General features: G+C 43.2%; 1 protein-coding gene across 1 annotated transcript in view; it reads left to right on the forward strand.

Annotated features, from left to right (window-relative positions):
* Positions 1-19,668, forward strand: part of PTPRN2 (protein tyrosine phosphatase receptor type N2) — a 1,352,613-nt gene that overhangs the window by 526,584 nt on the left and 806,361 nt on the right. The window lies entirely within an intron of this gene.

A 19,668-nucleotide genomic window follows, 5' to 3' on the forward strand; every position in this document is an offset into this window, starting at 1 on the left:
GCTTATCACGCCCCCAATGTTGCCGCCAAGTCTAAGGGTGTCTCCATCCTGCTCTCGAACACCATCCCATGGTCCTTGCTGGATAAATGTGCAGACCCACATGGTAGGTATCTGTTCCTTAAGGGGCGCATTGGGGGACGGCTGGTTACATTGGCCAACCTCTATGTACCCAATGCACACCAAGATACATTCCTGAAAAAAACTCTGGCGTCCCTGGTGGATTTCATGGAAGGTCGTCTGCTTCTGGGAGGGGACTGGAACCTCCCTTTGGATCCGTCTTCGGACACATCCACGGGAGTGTCTTCAGTGCCTCGGGGGGTCAGGGGCCAAATTCTCAAGTTGTTCAAAGAATTTCAGTTGATAGATGTCTGGCGCATACTGCATGGAGGCGAGAGGGACTACACATATTTTTCCAATCCGCATAATGTGTATTCTCGTATTGACCTTTTTATGATCCCTCACCGTCTCCTTTCCTCCGTAGTGGATGTAGAGATTGGCTCCATCACATGGTCGGATCATGCCCCGGTCACGCTGGCGGTTGGGCTGGGGGGTGCTGCCTGTGAATCGGACTGGCAGTGGCGGCTGAATGAGGGCCTGCTCCAGAACCCAGAGGTTCTGGCGGATGTATCCCAACAACTCCAAATGTATTTCCAACTGAACACTACTCCGGACAGCGACCCGGGGGTGGTATGGGAGGCCCATAAGGCCGTCATTAGGGGTGTCCTGATTTCCCATGGTACGCGACTCAAGAGGGAGAGGGAGCGACAACTGACCAAGCTCCTGGCAGATATTGCTCGCCTGGAGGACCCTCACAAGAGGCGCGCAGATGCCTCTGTGGGGACTGAATTGGCTCAGCTGCGGAGTCAAGTTGGGGACCTGTTGAGATACCGAGCGAAGGCAGCTATCCAGCGATGCAGACGTACCCATTATGAGTCGGGAGACAAATGTGGGCGGGTGCTGGCCAAGGCCCTGAGAGATCAACAGGCCTCCTCTTACGTCCCATTTGTTAAGAACCCTGACGGCAGTAAGGTACATCTCCCCAGGGAAATATCTCGGAGGTTTGGCGAGTTCTACTCCAACCTCTACCATCTCCCCACGGGCCTGTCCAATGATGCGGCTATTGCCTCCTATCTGGACTCGGTCCCCCTTCCACGGTTTCCCTCGCCGGCGAGGGATGCCCTGGAGGAGGAGTTCACTCAGGATGAGCTGTCTATGGCCATTAAATTGGCGAAAAGAGGCAAAGCCCCAGGCCCTGACGGCTTTACAGTTCTGTATTATCAACAGTTACAACCCCTGCTCCTCCCTCACATGCTGAAGATGTTTAAGGAAATAGGACATTCTACCGCCTTCCCCGCGGATTCACTCCTGGCGCACATATCGGTCATACCTAAGGAGGGGAAAGATCCTTCTTCCTGTGGGAGTTATCGGCCAATTTCGTTATTGAATGCCGATCTGAAACTCTTCACTAAAACGATTGCGTCCAGGCTCCAACCCCTTCTGTCGGAGTTGATCCACCTCGACCAAGTGGGCTTCATCTCATCCAGGGAGGCTAGGGACAACACCATTAAGGCCCTGAACCTCATACACTTATCTAAAGTATCGCGCAGCCCGACCGTCTTTTTAAGCACAGACGCGGAAAAGGCCTTCGATCGGGTGAGCTGGAGATACATGTTTGCGGTTCTTGGACGTTTCGGGGTTGGCCCCCGCATGCTCCACTGGATCTCGAGTATCTACTCCTGCCCCCGCGCGAGGGTCAAGGTGAACGGTGTTTTATCCGAACCGTTCCGGATTTTTAACGGGACCCGACAGGGCTGTCCCCTATCCCCGCTTCTTTTTGTCCTCTCCCTGGAACCCTTCCTGACTAAGGTTCGCCTCAATCCGGATATTTCTGGGGTCTCGATGGGCGATACATCCTATAAGATCTCGGCTTATGCCGACGATCTTCTTTTCTCCCTGACCAATCCCTTGATCTCACTGCCTAACCTCCTCCATGAGTTCGACCTTTATGGGACGGTTTCCCATCTTAAGATCAACTATCACAAGTCGGAGGCCATGGGGGTGGCCCTGTCGGAGCGGACAAGGGACTCTCTCTGCAACAGCTTTCCCTTTAAATGGGCTGATCCGGCACTCAAATACCTGGGCACGTTGCTTCCACCGAACCCTGGAGACGTTTATCGCCTGAACTTTCCCCCTCTTCTGACCTCCACCCGCGCTCTGATGACGAAATGGTCGACTGGACTGCACTCCTGGTTTGGCCGCTGCAACATCCTCAAGATGTCCATCTTGCCGAAATATCTTTACTTGTTCCAGACGTTGCCGGTGTCTGTCCCTGCCGTCTTTTTTAAGCAGGTGGAATCCGCCTTCACCAAATTTATCTGGGTGGGTAGACGGCCCAGACTGGCTAGGCGCTTACTAATGCTACCCAAATCTCATGGTGGAGTGGCAGTCCCGGATGCCAAGCGGTACTACCAAGCGGCCCACCTCAACAGGCTCGTGGACTGGTGCAGACACGCTAAACTGAAGATGTGGACGACATTGGAGATGTCCATGTCCAAGGTCCATCTTCCGGGTGCACCGTGGTGCTTGGACTCAGTACCAGACAGGGTCAAGCGGCACCCCCTTATTGGCCCGACCCTCCGGATCTGTTCCCAGATCCTGGCCCCTGGGGCTGTTCGGGCTGTTCAGTCGCCCATGTTCCTGGTTCTGGGCAACATGGCCTTCCTGACGGGTTGTGGTGGAGGGAGGTTTCGGGTGCTCTTGGCGTCGGGGCGTTTCCGGGTGCAACACTTTGGGAATGCTGCGCTCTGGCCCTCCCTAATGCAGTTGACAGCTGAGAGTGGCCTGTTTGTTCTCTCCAGGTGGCAGGCGTTACAGTTGCTGCATTTTCTCCGCGGACTGGGGTCACGCTCCCTCTTCGAGAGGCGATTGACGCCCCTCGAGATTCTTATTTCGGGGGACACTCCCCTGCCTCATGCCCTTTCCCAGCTCTACTCCATACTTTCGGAGCCCCCGAGGGACTTTTTCCTCCCGGGACTTCTGAAGTGGGAGGGGGAACTGCAGAGGACCTTCACGGCGACCCAGCGCACGAATATTATTCGGTTCTCTTTGCGTTCCTCGATCTGCACGCGTGTCCAGGAGACCAATTACAAATTGATGACGCATTGGTATTACACCCCGGCTCGGATAGCCAGCTTCTTTCCTGAGGCGTCAGACAGATGCTGGTGTTGCCTGGGAGACAGAGGTTCTATGCTCCATATGTTTTGGAGCTGCCCCTGGCTGCAGAGTTTTTGGTCTGAAGTACGGAGAATATCCCAAAAGGTGACTGATGTTATCCTCCAGGACGACCTTGCCTTCTTTTTACTGCACTGTACGACCATCCCCCCGCAGTGTTATAAGAAATAGGTCCTGCGCCACCTTCTCAACGCAGCTAAGGGGTGCATTGGCTTGTGTTGGAAGTCTACGACCCCTCCTTCGATACCGCTTTGGCTGTCCAGAGTTAAACAGGTTAATGATTTTGAGGACCTGGTGATGACATCGCAGGGCAGGAGGGAGCAATACACGGCGACTTGGGGATGTTGGAATATGTTCATCCTTTCGGATGAGGGCAGGGCCTTACAGGACGCCGCCTGAGCCTCAGACACAGTGGACTCGGAAGGCCGCACGGGATCCACCCGGAACCCCCCTATGTTCTCTTTTTTTTTTCTGTCCCCCTTATCCGCTTAGCTGCTGTCCTGCTTCCCGCCACTTTTCCCCTGTCCCCACCCTTCTTTCCTCCCCCCATGTGTTCCCCCCCTCCCCCCCCCGCTCTCCCTACCACATACATTATACAACTTCATTCTACCCCGGTGTGACTTTTACTCCTCATTGTGTTTTCCTGGTGAGAAAAGATTTTTCCATGTATTTACCTCACGCACTGTATTCCAAGACACACTTACCTAGATACTCATCTGTATGTGGATGTTATTACCCACAACTCTATCTTGGTGCTGATGTGCATTATGACTGCACTTTGTTTGCTTACACGCTTAAGTGACTACACTAACCCTCCTTTGAATGTCTTTCCCTTTTGATATGTTGATGGTTTAAGTTTTTTTTTTCTCTTTTTTTTTTTTTTTGCTGGATAATGCTTTTCTCACTGATCTACAGTCAGTTTTGTTTCTGTCATGCTGCACTTTCTAATGTTGCTGTATGTGGCATTTATTTTTGTTGCTCTTAAATATTTCAATAAAGAATTTGAAAAAACAAAAAACAAAAATGTAACACATTGCAGCTTACCAATCATTAGATGTGGTGGCTGCATTCGTTTTATTTTATTTTTTTAGGCTTTCTCCCCTCTGCTTTCACCTGTGATCTGGCCAGCGACACACCTCCTGTAATACAAGGCCTCCAATGTGGATGAAAGAGCACAGGGGGCATATTCAGACAGCAGCACTGTCAGTCTGGGGGGAATGGGGATGTTAGATGTATAATTTTTTGCTTACAAACTTTTATTGCATATAGTGCAAAAAAAAAGTAGATTCTGGTGCATTTAACAGGTAAGAATGTATATACAATAGGTACATAGAGCTTAACCAACCCTAGAAAATGGGGAATTGTTAGTCTATGGAAGGAAGGCCATACAAGAACCATGGTTAGTTTCATCAACATAATAGCATCTATTGTGGAAATAAATGTAAATGGTACAGTACTAGCAGATTTGGATACACTAACAAATTGAGCCAAACTCCAGCTAACACTTTTAGCAGATACAGCAAACATTTTTTTCCCTTTTGGGATAAAAGTTTTAAATAAATAAATAAAAGCTTATCATTGTAAGAGCCATTGTTAGGGGTAAATGGTCTGCCTCGTCTCTGTAAAGGTTACATCTACATCTGTTTAAAACACTATAGGTTTACTGACTAAATCACCAGGTAAAATAAAAGAAAGAAAGCCTAATTAGAAAACAAATGCAGCCATCATATCTAAGAATTGGTAAGCTGCAATATAATAAATGTTTGCTTTTGGGTTTAATACTGCTTTAGTACTTATTTTAAAGTGTTATTAATCCCTAATGTGAAAAGACAGCTGTTGTAACGGTTATTGGCTCTGCTTCTCCTCACACAGAGCCTGTCAGTGAGGAGAAGGAGAGCGGATCTGTGCTGCCAGCCAGGGATCAGGGAGTTTACAGCACTTTTACTGCTTTCTGCACACTGATCACCCATCTAGAGTCCCCAAAACAGTGTCTCCAACACAGTGAAAACACCTGTCACACATCTGTCCCAGTAAAATAATCTGTCCCAGTGAACATCTGGCACATCTGTCCATGATCATCTGCCACATCTGTTTGTAATCATCTGCCACATCTGTTCCTGATCATCTGCCACATCTGTCCATGATCATCTGCCACATCTGTCCGTGATCTGCCACATCTGTGACCTGCCACATCTGTCCCAGTGAACATCTACCACATCTGTCAGTGATTATCTGCCACATCTGTCCATGAACATCTGTCACATCTGTCTATGATCATCTGCCACATCTGTCCGTGATCATCTGCCACATCTGTCCGTGATCATCTGCCACATCTGTCTGTAATCAGATTCCACATCTGTCTGTAATAATCTGCCACATCTGTCTGTGATCATTTGCCACATCTGTCTGTGATCATCTGCCACATCTGTCCATAATCATCTGCCACATCTGTCCGTGATCATCTGCTACATCTTTCCATGATCATCCGCCACATCTGTCCGTGATCATCTGCCACATCTGTCAGTGATCATCTGCCACATCTGTCCATGATCATCTGCCACATCTGTAATCATCTGCCACATCTGTCTGTAATCATCTGCCACATCTGTCTGTAATCATCTCCCATATCTGTCCGTGATCTGCAACATCTGTCCCAGTGAACATCTGCTACATCTGTCCAAGGGAACATCTAAAAGTGATCTTGTGGTGAATGTGCCACAGAGACCACTTTTATTTTGTAGACAATCTCCCACAGAACAAGATAATACCGGGGTTATTGCAGCTAGCTGCTGCCATAACAATAGTATTTAGCATCAAAATAATGATGTGAATGTACTGTGGGCCATCGTCAAGTGTCTAGGTAGTTCATTGATGCTTCCTGTCATTGTGTAACTGCCTGCCCATAAGAGGTATGAACAGACAGCTTACACTTTAAAACAAACAAACAAAAATTGACCGCGCTTCAAGTGCAAAGAAATAAAGTGACAAAGCGAAGTAAAATGCATAAAGTCCCAATTTGAATCAATTCATAAAAAACATAGTCCCATATGTGATTGTTGACCCCTGATGATGTCAGACGCACACTGACAAAACGCCTAGGGTGGGACTTAACGCGACACGCCACTTCCACTTCCTGGAATGCAGGTGGAACGCATTGCAGTGTCCCCTGGTTCACGATTATGCTTGAAAACGTTTCAAATATTGTAAGTGTGTTTTTAAACTTTTTTTAATAAATATACTTGAACTTACTGCACTATGAGAGGCTTCTCTCTTTTCACCTCTGCATGGGCACTATGAGTATCTAGACATACAGGAACACCGTCATTGACAAGGTTCTTACGTATCCATCTCTTCATAAGTGGAAACTTTCATGCTTGTTCAGAATACCTGTAATGGGAGTCAATACTGTCTGGTAAGTGTGATGCACATATGAATGTTGGTGGAGAGGAGACACACCAGATCACTGGTGACTTGCCAAATTCGGTTGTTTGGAGGATAACAATCACATATGGGAATGTGTTTTTTATGAATTGATTCAAATTGGGACTTTCTGCACTTTACTTCACTTTGTCACTTTATTAATTTGCACTGAATGGTCAATTTTTGTTTGTTTGTTTTGATTTGTTAAGCTTTGCTTTATGATAGGCAGCTTTCTATATATATAATTTTTGTTTGGGTATTTGCGCAGGTGTAGGGGCATTCATTTATCTAGACAGCTTACACTGATAGTCTGCAAGAGCCCTGCATGATCTGATCTGCTAATCATGGGTGTAATGTTTTACAGGCTCCCAAAAAAATTAAATAAATAAATGCACATTTTTAATTTGCAAAAAGATGTGCAATTAATATTATTATATATTATTTTTTAAAGGTGAATTTATCCTTTAAGTACACACTGAGCACAGCAAGTTCTTTTTCATAGGCCTTCCTTTTGTATGCTTTTTAGATACAATATATAAAAATTCTTATCCATGACAGCAGGGGTAGTACCAGTCAGTCATTATAATATGATCTTTGGCTGTTTGATACTTTTTTGACTGCTAAACCACTGCTAAAACTAGTCCCCAGTCCGCCAAAAGATATGTTATCTCCTCAAACAAAATAGTTATTTCAAAAGCAAAGTTGTATGCCTTGTTATCCTAATATTCAGATTTCTCAGTATATTTTATTTTGAAGTTTATTTGGTTTAGACTGGACATGTTTAATATGATCTAAAGAGCATGTTTTTACTTGTTATAACTGTGCCCTGTTTGTGGATATTGGCTAATCTAATTTCTAATTTGTATGAGGCTATCATATCACCCGGATCAGTTTAGCTTGTCACCTCTTATTTCTTGCTAAGTCCGCACAGCCAACATGGAAATCATGGTGTGTTTTGATGTGAATTCTATATGACATATCTGGATCCTCTCTTCGGTAATAGCCCCGGAGAGTTAATTCCCTTCCATTCTGCTCCATTACTACATTACGGAGGTGGAGGCCTTTCTAAGTTTTAGTAATCGTCACTGACCTTTGCAGGTGAGAACTTGAAATTGATTCTACAAAGTGTCACCCATATTGGAATTGGCTTCTACATGCATCTTAGCCAAGGCATGCATACATTACAACCACTAGGGAAAAAAAGGGAGCAAGAGATTTTATTTCTGAAAAAAAATGTAAACAAGAGAAAAGAGAGAGAAATAGAAGGCATAGGAGAATAAAGGTGACAGTCCAACATAAGTCATATAAATAGCAGACAGTTATTAGATGGGTTCTAAGGAAACCTAGTGATTGAGAAGGTGAAGAGCAATGTAGCCCAGTGTATGCAGTGACACATTCAAATGTGACTTTAAAGTGTATGTTAGGGTAAAAAAAACCCATGCAGTACATCTCTTGAATGCCTACATATTTCACCATGTTTTATACCATTAAAGACCCTGCAAGTACAGAAAAATAGCTGTTGATCTGCCAGAAATACACGCAGTTCCTGATGATAAGGCAGCATATTTGTGGACGAAATGGTATCAGCCCTACCCAGTTGTCTTGTGCTAAATACTCTCCTCATCTACGGTATTTTACATATACACTATTTATTTTGTGGTCCAAAACAAAAACTTGGAGAGCTAATTAGACTCTGTGAGATAACACAGGATGTGTGCCCAGGAGATGGGACAGCTCTGCATCTCTGACATGATCAAACAGGTATCACAAAACGCAAAAAAGGCAAAATAAAAAATGACATATATGAAGCGGTCTATCACTAGCATTACGAAAGCTGTCCCCACTATAACTTTTATCTTTAAAGATTTTTTACCTGTTGATCCCATTGTTTTTTTTTTTAACTTCCTTTAACCACTGCCTGACTGCCACACATACTTTTACTGCAGCATGGCAGCCACTCTGCGCTGGATCACGTATCTGGTACGTGATCCGGCACTTCTGGGTAGGGGGCACGTGCCGCCCGCGCCACAGCTGTGCTGTGATTAGACACAGCATAAGTCGTTTAGTGGGTGCCGGCCAATGGATATCTGCTGGCACCTGCTGATCGGCAAGGAGAGACAAAGAACAGAGCTTTGCTTATGTGAGCAGGACCTTGTTTTGTGCACTGGTGCGCAGTCATGTTGGAACAGGAAGGGGCCACCCCCTCTAAAGTTTGGACCATGAAATTGTCCAAAATGCCTTGGTATGCTGACGCCTTAAGAGTTTCTTTCACTGGAATTAAGGGGCCAAGCCCAACCCCTGAAGAACAACCCCACACCACAATCCCCCCTCCACCAAATGATTTGGACCAGTGCACAAAGCAAGGTCCATAAAGACATGGATGAGAGGGTTTGGGGTGGAGGAACTTGACTGACCTGCACAGAGTCCTGACTTCAACCCAATAGAACACCTTTGAGATGAATTAGAGCGGAGACTGTGAGCCAGGCCTTCTCGTACATCAGTACCTGTCCTCACAGATACTTTTCTGGAAGAATGGTCAAACATTCCCATAGACACACCCCTAAACCTTGTGGACAACCTTCCCAGAAGAGTTGAAGCTGTTATAGTTGCAAAGGGTAGGCCAACTCAATATTGAACCCTACGGATTAAGACTGGAATGACATTAAAGTTCATGTGTGTGTGTAAAGGCAGGTGTCCCAATACTTTTGGCAATATAGTGTGCAATGCATCAGATTATCTGTACCTGCATCAGAATCTTACTTTTAAATGCAAGTTATCCATATTTTAAGCCCCACTCTGGGATCAACCTAACCTACTGATCAACCCTCCCACCGGCCTCTATATAAGTGCTTGAACAAAAAAAACAATATCCCAATTGGTCCTACTATCGTGTTCAGCACAGGCTGTTTTGAAGTATAACCTCTCCTCTGTCCTATCCCTTCTATACCCAAATATAGGCAACTCTGCCATCCCCCCACTCTTTCCAGTGGCCGCTGACTACCCCTCAATATTCTCACAAACACAGCTGCCCCTTCCGTTTGGACATTTGGAGAGCTTCACAACTGTGTAATTTCCTTCTTACATTGCCCACCCCCATGGAACATCAGAGGCCTTTTACCCACTTTAAATCCTTGTGTGTTTCACAAGGTCCTCTTCTCTCTCAGCTAGATGAAGATTATTGTCCCCCATTTCTGGCTAAATGGAAAAAATTACTCAAATGACTCAAACTTGACCTTCTGTTCACGACAAAGAAGCAGAATCCTTAACCTCACCCATAAACCATTTGTAAACAGATTTAAAAAAACAAACTTTCAGATACAAGGTTGTACAGAACACCCACAAACAATACCCCAACACCACAGATTTATGTTGAAGCTGTAAAAAGGGTGAAAGTTCAGCTTATAGGTGGCCATACATAGATAAAAATTCTGCCGGCTCAGCAGGGACTGGCTGAATTTTCTAACCATGTATGGACTAGCTGGTTGTACGCAAGTAGTGCTACAGGCTATAACCAGCAACACCTATCATTTTATTACAATAGCACAGTGAGAGAATTTCCCCAACCACACAGAGTGTGTGGATGGGGAAATTGGCTCTTTTTTTTTCCACTAGTGGAACGAAAAAATAAAATCATGTAAGGGCTGCCTTACACATAACATGGTCTTGCCCACTTTAAAGCCCTTTTGAACATAGTTCAGATCGATATCTTACATATTCACAGGTTTTATTGTTCCTGGCTGCTCATCTTTCTTTCTACTACCTAACTCCTCAATCCCGCTTAAGACCTACAAAAAATCTGTACTTCACCACCCCCTGAACACAACCAAGGCCTGTTTCTCCCTGAAGTGGAAAGACCCTAACCATTCCTCAACCACGATTTGGCTGCACAAAGTTGAAGACATAAACCGTTTGGAGGACCTTGTTCTAAGGCGCACTTTCCCTTCCTTTTTATCACTCCTCACCATTCTTCTTTTTTCTACTTACCATCTCTCCTTTGCCCCTACCACCATTTTCCTTTTCCTGCAAAGAATAGAATTCATACAATGTTTAATTACAGCAAAGTAATATCTAATCGGTTTAACCCTAAAGGGTTCCTGTTTTCTTTATATGTGATGAAGGATTGATTGTACATACTTAACATTATATGCCTATACCATGTTTAAAGACCACACATTCCACATTCTGTATTGTCAGACCTTGTTGTACTGCACGAACCTAAAACCTACCTAAATTAAGAATTTAAAAAAAAATCTGTATCTGTAACTCATTGCCCATTTTTACTTACCTTAATCCACAGTCATGTGATGCCCCAGCCCTGAGTCTTTTTATTTTTTTTTTCTTACTGCTTGGGGTAAACTTCCTATTGGATGGCCACTGGCAGGGTCCTCTCAGGAGAGAGAAGAAGATCGATGTCATCACAGGGGGGCAGTGGGGGACTGGTGGTCTCGGGGCACCATTGCAGTGCTAGATTAGTGGCCCCCCACACTGGAACCAGTGGCAGTGTGGTACCTGGTTGGGATAAGGTGGCAAAAAATACTGTCAGCAGAGGTCAGAAGGTGATGGGATGGACGGGTAGTAACAATTTAGTTTTATCACGGAGTGGGGCTTTAGGTAAACCTCGGGCAAACCTGGGCAACAAAGCTGATCACAGGATAAAAAAAATGCATGTTCATCCTACAATTGCTCCTAATTACTTTGCCATGATGAGTAAAGATGATCTTATCTTCCTCAGGTTGGTTTAGTTTAGTTGTCTTTAGCCTTATTTGGACAAAAGCTTGTTAGAGTAAAAAAGGTTGGCGGCAAGTGACATCATTTATATTGCATAAATTGCCTGTTAGCTCTAAGCCTTTCAATTTAAATATAATTTTTACACTGACTTTAGAGGCAGAATTCACTAGAACATAATACAGTGCAGTTTTGGCATTCTTTCCTTTTGATCAGCTATTGTTTACATGGTAATTACACGTGGGCAGTTACTTACAGGGCATGCCGCGAAGCAGATCACAACGCATGTCACAGAAGTCACCATTTATAGATGTAAAGCTGCTGAGACTGTAGATGAATAGGCTGTATTTATTTATTTTTTTAGATAATTCCATACATCTATTCCACACAGATAACATGTGACGTCAATCCGCAAACTGTGAATGCCTTTTAAAGCTCCTTTTGCGCTAACTGCTGGGATTTGACCCTCTACTGCTGTGTCGCGCTTAGTAATCACTTCCTCACCTACTGCGTTTATAAATAAACCCCTTATTTCTGCAAGACGCACATAATAAATATAATATTCCCTTTCTTTTTTCAATCAATGCTTATAATGTGTTTATTTTTTTTTTAACCCTGCAAGTGCCAGAGGTACACGTGAGCACACAGGAACACACAGCCATTCCATACCTTAATGTATTCTTGTCATGTCATTGCTGGGCCGACAGAGGAGGTGGTGGAACAATGATGTGCTAATAAGGAAACGCCAGGCAGGAGACAGTGACACAGTGACAGTATGGAAAGGAAAGATTTAATTAACACATATGTGGCGGCAATGTGAAATCAGTAGTGATACTATTTATCTGCTGATATAGAATGAATCATGGATTTTAAATGGAGAACCATGCTTGGCATTAATCATTTTTTATGTATAACAATCCAATACAGCTGAACCCTAGGAAGGTAGTTAATAAACATTTGAAACAGTTATATGGGAACAGTTTCACCTGCCAAAGCATTTGTCATTTTGTGCAGTCATGCTTGTAATTTAGGCACCTCCTGTCAGCCCATGTGCATTGAAGCAGAATCTGATTGGCTGCTGCTCCAGGAGATAACAGAGGGCAGGCATCAGGACAATTAAGACAAATGCAGGTGTTTTCACTAGTTGAATTTAAAAACATATAATGGATGTTCTGTAAGGGTCCTTTGACACGGGCTTTCCGATCAGGTCCACCTGTCACTTTTTCAGGCAGACCTGATCAGATGCTCCATACACCCCTATGGAGCGGAAGATGTCAGCGGTGACATGTCTGCCAACACTCGCTGCTATCCGATCCTGTCCGTGATATCCTGACGGATGAAAACCCTATTTTCCATCTGTCTGGAGGATCGGATCAAATAGGATCGGATGAAAACGGACAGGCGGTCCGTTTTCACCTGATTTTCCATAGAGGGGAGCGGGGCTCTGACAGGTCCATCTCAGCGCAGTGAGCGGAAAAGGACCTGTCATCCGCCTGCTCAGCAGGGATCAGCGGATCGATCCCCGCGGGCTGAGCAAAACAGAGTCCGCCGGGAGGAAAGCCCGTGTGAAAGGACCCTAAGTGGCTCTCACTACACTGTTCTTACAACTAACCCAGTTATAGAAAGCCATGTATACACTAGTAGATTTTAAGTCCACATTGTTTATTATAAAACATTATAAATCGACGTTCATTTTTGACCACAGTGATGACAAGATTCAAAGGGTTGGGATGGAGATTTTTTCTTGAATGTACACATTTCTAATAGTGTATGTGATTTTCATTTGGCAAAGTCCATGCCCTCAAAAATGAAATGTTAGATGCAAGAGAAATCTTTCAAATTACATTTATAATTACATAGTCAGGTTGAAAAAAGACACAAGTCCATCTAGTTCAACCAAAAAAAAAAAAAGACAACCATACAATCCCATGTACACAATCATATACCCACAATTGATCCAGAGAAAGGAAAAAAACCTCAGCAAAGCATTATCCAATTTACAACAGCAGGGGAAAAAATTATCTCCTGATCCATCAAGAGACAATCTGATATTCCCTGAATCAACTTTATAAATATTAGTACCCAGTTATATTATGTACACCTAGGAAAGAATCCATGTATTTATTAGAGATTTTCAAAAACAGAAAGCAAACAGCGGAATAAAGCACCATCCATGTTCAGTCAATATGGAAACAAGAACATTGGTGTGTAATCCAACATAATCAGTACAGACAGTACAGAAAAATAGAAACAGAATACTGAGAAACAATAAGTATGAGGAACTCTGTGGTTTGCTAGTGATGCCAGTCGTTCCCCTGGGGCATCCGGACACCCCTTCTTGGGAGCTAACTGTGTCCGGATGGGGGCAAGACAACTCGATTGCATAAACGGAAAGACTGTATAGAAAATGATCTAAAGTAGGAAGAATTCCTCTCCGTCAAAGTATAGCATTAGACAGGGATTTAGAGATAAAGAACCAGTGGTCCCAATTGATCACATCATTAGGTGAGCAGATGTCAAAGCCCTGCTTGGAGATGACATGTACCGTATATCTGAAGCAGGGCTAGGGCTTTTAAGCTAGTAGGAGCAGTGCACCCTTCTCCAGATCAAAAAAAACAAAATGCTGCTCCTGCTTTGGGGCACACAAACCACAAGAAAAAAAAAGGGGGGGGTGAATTAAAGAGAGAAAGAGAGAAGGAAAAAAAGGAAAGAAGGAAGAGAGGAGAAAGAAGCCATCTCAGCCCCAGGGGCTCACCATGATAGTGGGTTACAATTCAAGAAATTGTGTGAGTGGTTGTGCTGACAGAACGTAGTCTAGCCAGGGTTGCCAGTTGCGTAAAAAATTATCATGTGTATCCATTATTATTGCCGTCAATTTCTCATTCACCAATGGGCCATGCATCCTGCTTTTTACCTCGTCGAAATTGAGAGTCTGCGTTTTTTACGCTTTTGTGATTGTCTGCTTTGTGGCTGAGAAGATATGGGTCGCTAGTGTGCGCTCACATTTAGTGGCGCCATCTATCGGTTTTGTAAGAGCGCCTCCCAGGGATCTTTTTGTAGATTTATATGTAGCACCGAATTGACCATATTATAGACCCTAATCCAAAGGTGCCTGACCCCAAGGCATGTCCACCATATATGCTTTATATCGCCTAGGTCTTAGCAACCTCTGAAAAATTTAGAGGGATAGGAAGAAAATTCTAGCAATTCTAGCTGGGGTAAAATACCACTGAGAGAGAACTTTAAAGAGCATTTTCACAGCTCTTACTGTGAAGAAACCTTTTCGTATTTGAATGTTTTGAAAATGTTTGTACAAATTTTCTTTTGAAATTATGCAAGTGTATACCCAGCTTAAGTGTCTCTCTATGGCCATCATTAGAAATCATGAGGCCCACGTCAAGCTACCTGACAGAGCCCAGCAGATTGATATAGAAAAAGAGCTTAGAGGAAGAGGTCAGAACTTCAATTTAATTGAGCCACAGCACAAAGGATTATTCTGTCTGCTCCCAAAAATGAATATATGGTTTGCTCTTTGTCCCTGGCTCCCCTGTTTAACTGATGGGGCTTAGGGATCTTTTCTTTAATTGCTGGAAGTCACGGAATTACTCCATCTGTGACCAAAGGTACTTAGAGTCCCTGCTCTGTCCACAGATCCACTACAAATTGATGGAAGCGGGACCCGATACAGGAGGACTGGCGCTACCCCTTATTAGCAGCTCTATCTCTCTCCCTGTTTGTTCCTCTATGTGCAATCATTACCCAATAATACCTGCAGAGCTGCAACATGGGTTGATTTACTAAAACTGGAGAATGCAAAATCTGGTGCAGCTCCGCATAGAAACCAATCAGCTTCCAGATTTTTTTTTTTTTGTCAAAGTTAGGGCTCTTTCACACGGGCGGTCAGATCAGATCCGCCTGTCAGTTTTTTAGGCGGATCTGATCGGATCCTCCATGCAGCTCTATGGGGCAGCGGGTGTCAGCGGAGACACCTCCGCTGACACCCGCTGCCATCCGCATCCGATCCTGTGCTGAAATCTGGACGGATGGAAACCCTATTTTTCCATCCGTTCAGTAATCGGAGCGGAGCGGATCTGATGAGAGCGGACAAGCGGTCCGCTCTCCTCCGATCTCCCATAGAGGGCAGCGGGTGCTGAGACACCTCCCTCTCCACTCTGCAAGCGGAGACGGAGCTGTCATCCGCCCGGCTCAGCGGGGATCGCGGATCAATCCCCGCTGAGCAACACGGATCCGCCTGCGGAGGCGGACCGTGTGAAAGAGCCCTTAATTGAGCAAACTGAAGTTAGAAGCTGATTGGCTACCATACACAGCTGCATCTGATTTTGCACTCTCCAGTTTTTGTAAATCAACCCTATTGTGTCTGTGAATGTAGGATGCAGTGGCCATTATGAGTATGTGTGTTTCAATAAGATGCAGTGCTTAGCCACAATAGAGTGGCAATTTCAACAGTTCTGCCTGGGAACCACTTGATGGAAGCCTTTACATTTGATCTCTAAAATTGGTGGCTCCAACCAGCAGTCATGTTGAAAAAAATCTGGAGTTTCTTTCATATAACGGAAAATGGGTATTTCTGGGTGCTGTAAAAAGAACATGCTGCCTATCACTGGTACTCAGTAGGTAGCTTGAAAAGAAAGATGTAGGATTGTTTGCGACAAAGGAGAGGGGGGGTCTCAAAATAGATAGCTTACTGGTGGGGATTTACTATAACTGGAGTGCAAAAGCAGGCGCAGGTCTGCATAGAAACCACTCAGCTTCCACGTTTTATTGTCAAAGCCTAAAGGATAAATTCACGTTTGTGGGAAGAAAAAAAAAAAGCAAATAAAGAAAAAATATGATAGCATATACAATTGTGACCACACCCCAGAAACATAATTTCCTGCTTGTGTGATTGGCTCACCAATTTTCCCAGAAGTCTGCTTAAGATACAAGTCAGATTTCTGGCATCCCCTGCAATAAAAATGTAATTTTTGGCGAGATACTCCCAATAGAAGCACGTCTAAAGGGATGCAGGCCCAGCAGATTTCCTCATTAGAGCCCTGCAGCTGCCACAGCTGATAGATAATTATGAAACCAGTCCCATTAGACCCACTCAGCACAGAGGCACAGAAGAACAAACAATGATTTCTTCAGAATAACAAAAGGTAGGAATCTGCAACAACGTTTGTTAAAATCCTTGTATTCTACATAAATCACCCAGAGGGGAATGTTTTTTTCTCAACAAAACTGGAGTTATGCTTTAATTAAACAACCTGCAGTTAGAAGCTGATTGGATACCACGCACAGCTGCACCACATTTTGCACTCTCTAGTTTTACTAAATCAAGCCCACTCTTTGCTAAAATAAGGGATAAAACATAGAAGGAGGAGAGTGTTACTAACTCCAAGTAGTTTTATTTTTCACTACTTTCCATGCCCTAAAAATTGGCCTGCATGTGGCAGTACTGCGTATTCGACCCCATGGTGCATCCATCCCAAAAAGATATGGCTTTCTGTCTGCTAAAATAAGGAATAAAACAAATAAAAAGAAGGGTGTCACTAGATTCAAGTATTTTTATTTTTCACTACTTAGCAGGTCCTAAATATTAGCCTACACATGGCAGTATTATCATTATATAGTATTTCTATAGGGCCAACAGTTTGTGCCTCACTTTACAAAATAAAGAGATTTTAGAATGTAAGCTTGTGGGTCCTTTCCCTGTGCAGAGGGGCACAAGACAGGAAACTCCCCCTGTCCTTGCACCTTTTCGTCCTGGCTATAGAACATCTACAACAAAAGGTAGTCATTGTGAGAAAAAGAAAGTTGAGTGAACGCATGAATTTATTACAAAGTGTTTGAAGCATAGAGGAAAGAATTTATGAATTGTGTGTTATAGGGGATAATTCCTGCACAAATTAAGTACTATTGCACTTTTATCAAGCACGTTTTATATATATATATATATATATATATATATATATATATATATATAATTTTATATATATAGATATATATACTGGTATATATATATATATATATATATATCTATATATATATCTATATATATATCTATATATATAGATATATATATATATATATATACATATAATTTTATATATATATATATATATATATATATATATATATATATATATATATATATATATATATATATATATTTATTTATTTGCTGCGATCATGTATTATATTATGGATTTTCAGTTTACTGGGATTATGTTTTATATTATGGATTTAGGCTCGGGTCACACTATTGCGATGCGGGAAGGCTGCGAATTCGCAGCCTTTTCCCGCATCGCACACGCACCCCCGGCAGTTCACACTGCCATATGCGATACGCTGGGGGTGTCAATGTAATCTTAACGACACCCCCAGTTTGATCGCATATCGCAGTGCGATCGTGCAGTTCGCACAGGATGGGATCGCACAAGTGTGAACCGCTGTGCGATCCGATCCTGATGCGGCTGCAAAAATGCCTCCTGTGCGTGTTTGCACCGGGTGCGATGCGAATTTAGCCATACAAACTGTATGGCTAAACTCGCACCGCACAGCTGATCGCATGTAATGTCGGAGCAGTGCGCTCCGACATTACATGCGAACCCGGCACTCGCATTAGTGTGAACCGGGTCTTAGGAGTTTAGTTTATAGGTAGGAGTACACCATTGCGCTTTAAGGGGGTAAAGGGGGACACACATCAAACACAAAACACTTTATATATTATATAACGCTGCACCTATTTGTAAACTTGGATTTATCAATATTAACATTTACAAAAAATGAGAGGGAGGGATTGAAGATGTGAGTTAGAGAGGGTAGAATAGAATACCCAGCTGATTGTAGTAGTTGTAAAGGAATTAGGTCCAGGGGGAAGGTGGTTAGATGGTTAGATTACAAAGAAGTTTAAAATTGGTGGTGTCCCCATGCGCTTATCTAAAACAGGGAATAGTACCACCCTGCAGAATTATTTTTTTTTTGTCAGATGCTACATTTTTTTTAAATGCTATATTTTTTTAAACATTTCAGCATTTTCACCCTCTTTTCTGCCCAGGTCAATTTTCAGCTTTTGTCGCATTTTAAATGACAATTGCACGGTCATGCAACACTGTATCCATATGAAATGTTATCATTTGTTCACACAAATAGAGCTTTCTTTAAGGCTACATTCACACCTGACCGTAGCGTTTTCGCGCGTTTTTTTACCGCGATTTTACCGCGATTTACAGGCGTTTTTACAGGCGTTTTTTGTGTAGGCGTTTTTAGATTGAATAGAAACCAATGGAAAACGCCTGTAATCTGCCCAAAAAGAAGCTCATGTACTTTTTTGAGCGTTGGGCGTTTTGCTTACAGCGTCAAAACGCTCAGATGTGAACAGGGGCCATTGAAATGAATAGGATTTGTTTTGTTGGGCGTTTTGAGAGCTGATCCTAGAGCAGAAAAACTCCCCAAAAACGCCCCAAAACGCCTTGATGTGAACGGAGCCTTAGTAGTATTTATTTGCCACTTGTTTTTTTATTTTTTGCTAAATAAATAAAAGATATCAAATATTTTTTAAAAAAAAACATTTTTTTCTTTATTTCTGTTAAAAAATGTTGCAAATAATCTTTCTTCATAAAACTGTGTTCTGGTACATTTTTCTGGTGAAAATAACCCAAATCAGTTACATTAGTTATTCTGTAGGAAAGTTATAGAGTCCCCAAACAATGGTATAAATTTCTGAATATCGATCAGTCCTGATGTACTGACTCTCATTTCTTGAGAAAATGAAAAAACTCCAGGACAGTATTTTTTTTTTTTATCCTACCTAAAACAAACCGACACTGACTGACATTGATACTAAAAGAAAAAAACATACTGACCCTGGCCCTGACCTTGACCCAAACACTAACCCTAGCACTGACCTAGATCAAACTTTGATTTAGGTATTTTTGTATTTTTTATTATTATTTATTATTATTTTTTTTTACACATGGGGGTGGGCTCCACAGTGTCTGATCACTGTGGTAGCCAATCAGAGGTTCTCATAGCGATCAGGTGACCCAGAATCAGTAGTTCCAGGTCCCGATCGTTAGTACAGGGCCCAGGGCTTTCCGTGAAACTCTGAGCAAAAAAGAGAGACACACAAATATGCGGCCCCACAGAAAAATCACCTAATTCCTAAATCATAGCAGTATTTGACAAGGAAAAGCCCACGCAGACAATCCATTTCCTTCCCCAAACTGATTTCCCCATGATGCAGTGCGGTCTTATGGTGATGAAGTTGTGCTAAATTTTTTTTAGGGC

Source organism: Pelophylax lessonae (assembly GCF_965119305.1).
Source record: "Pelophylax lessonae genome assembly, chromosome: 5".
Taxonomy (NCBI): domain Eukaryota; kingdom Metazoa; phylum Chordata; class Amphibia; order Anura; family Ranidae; genus Pelophylax; species Pelophylax lessonae.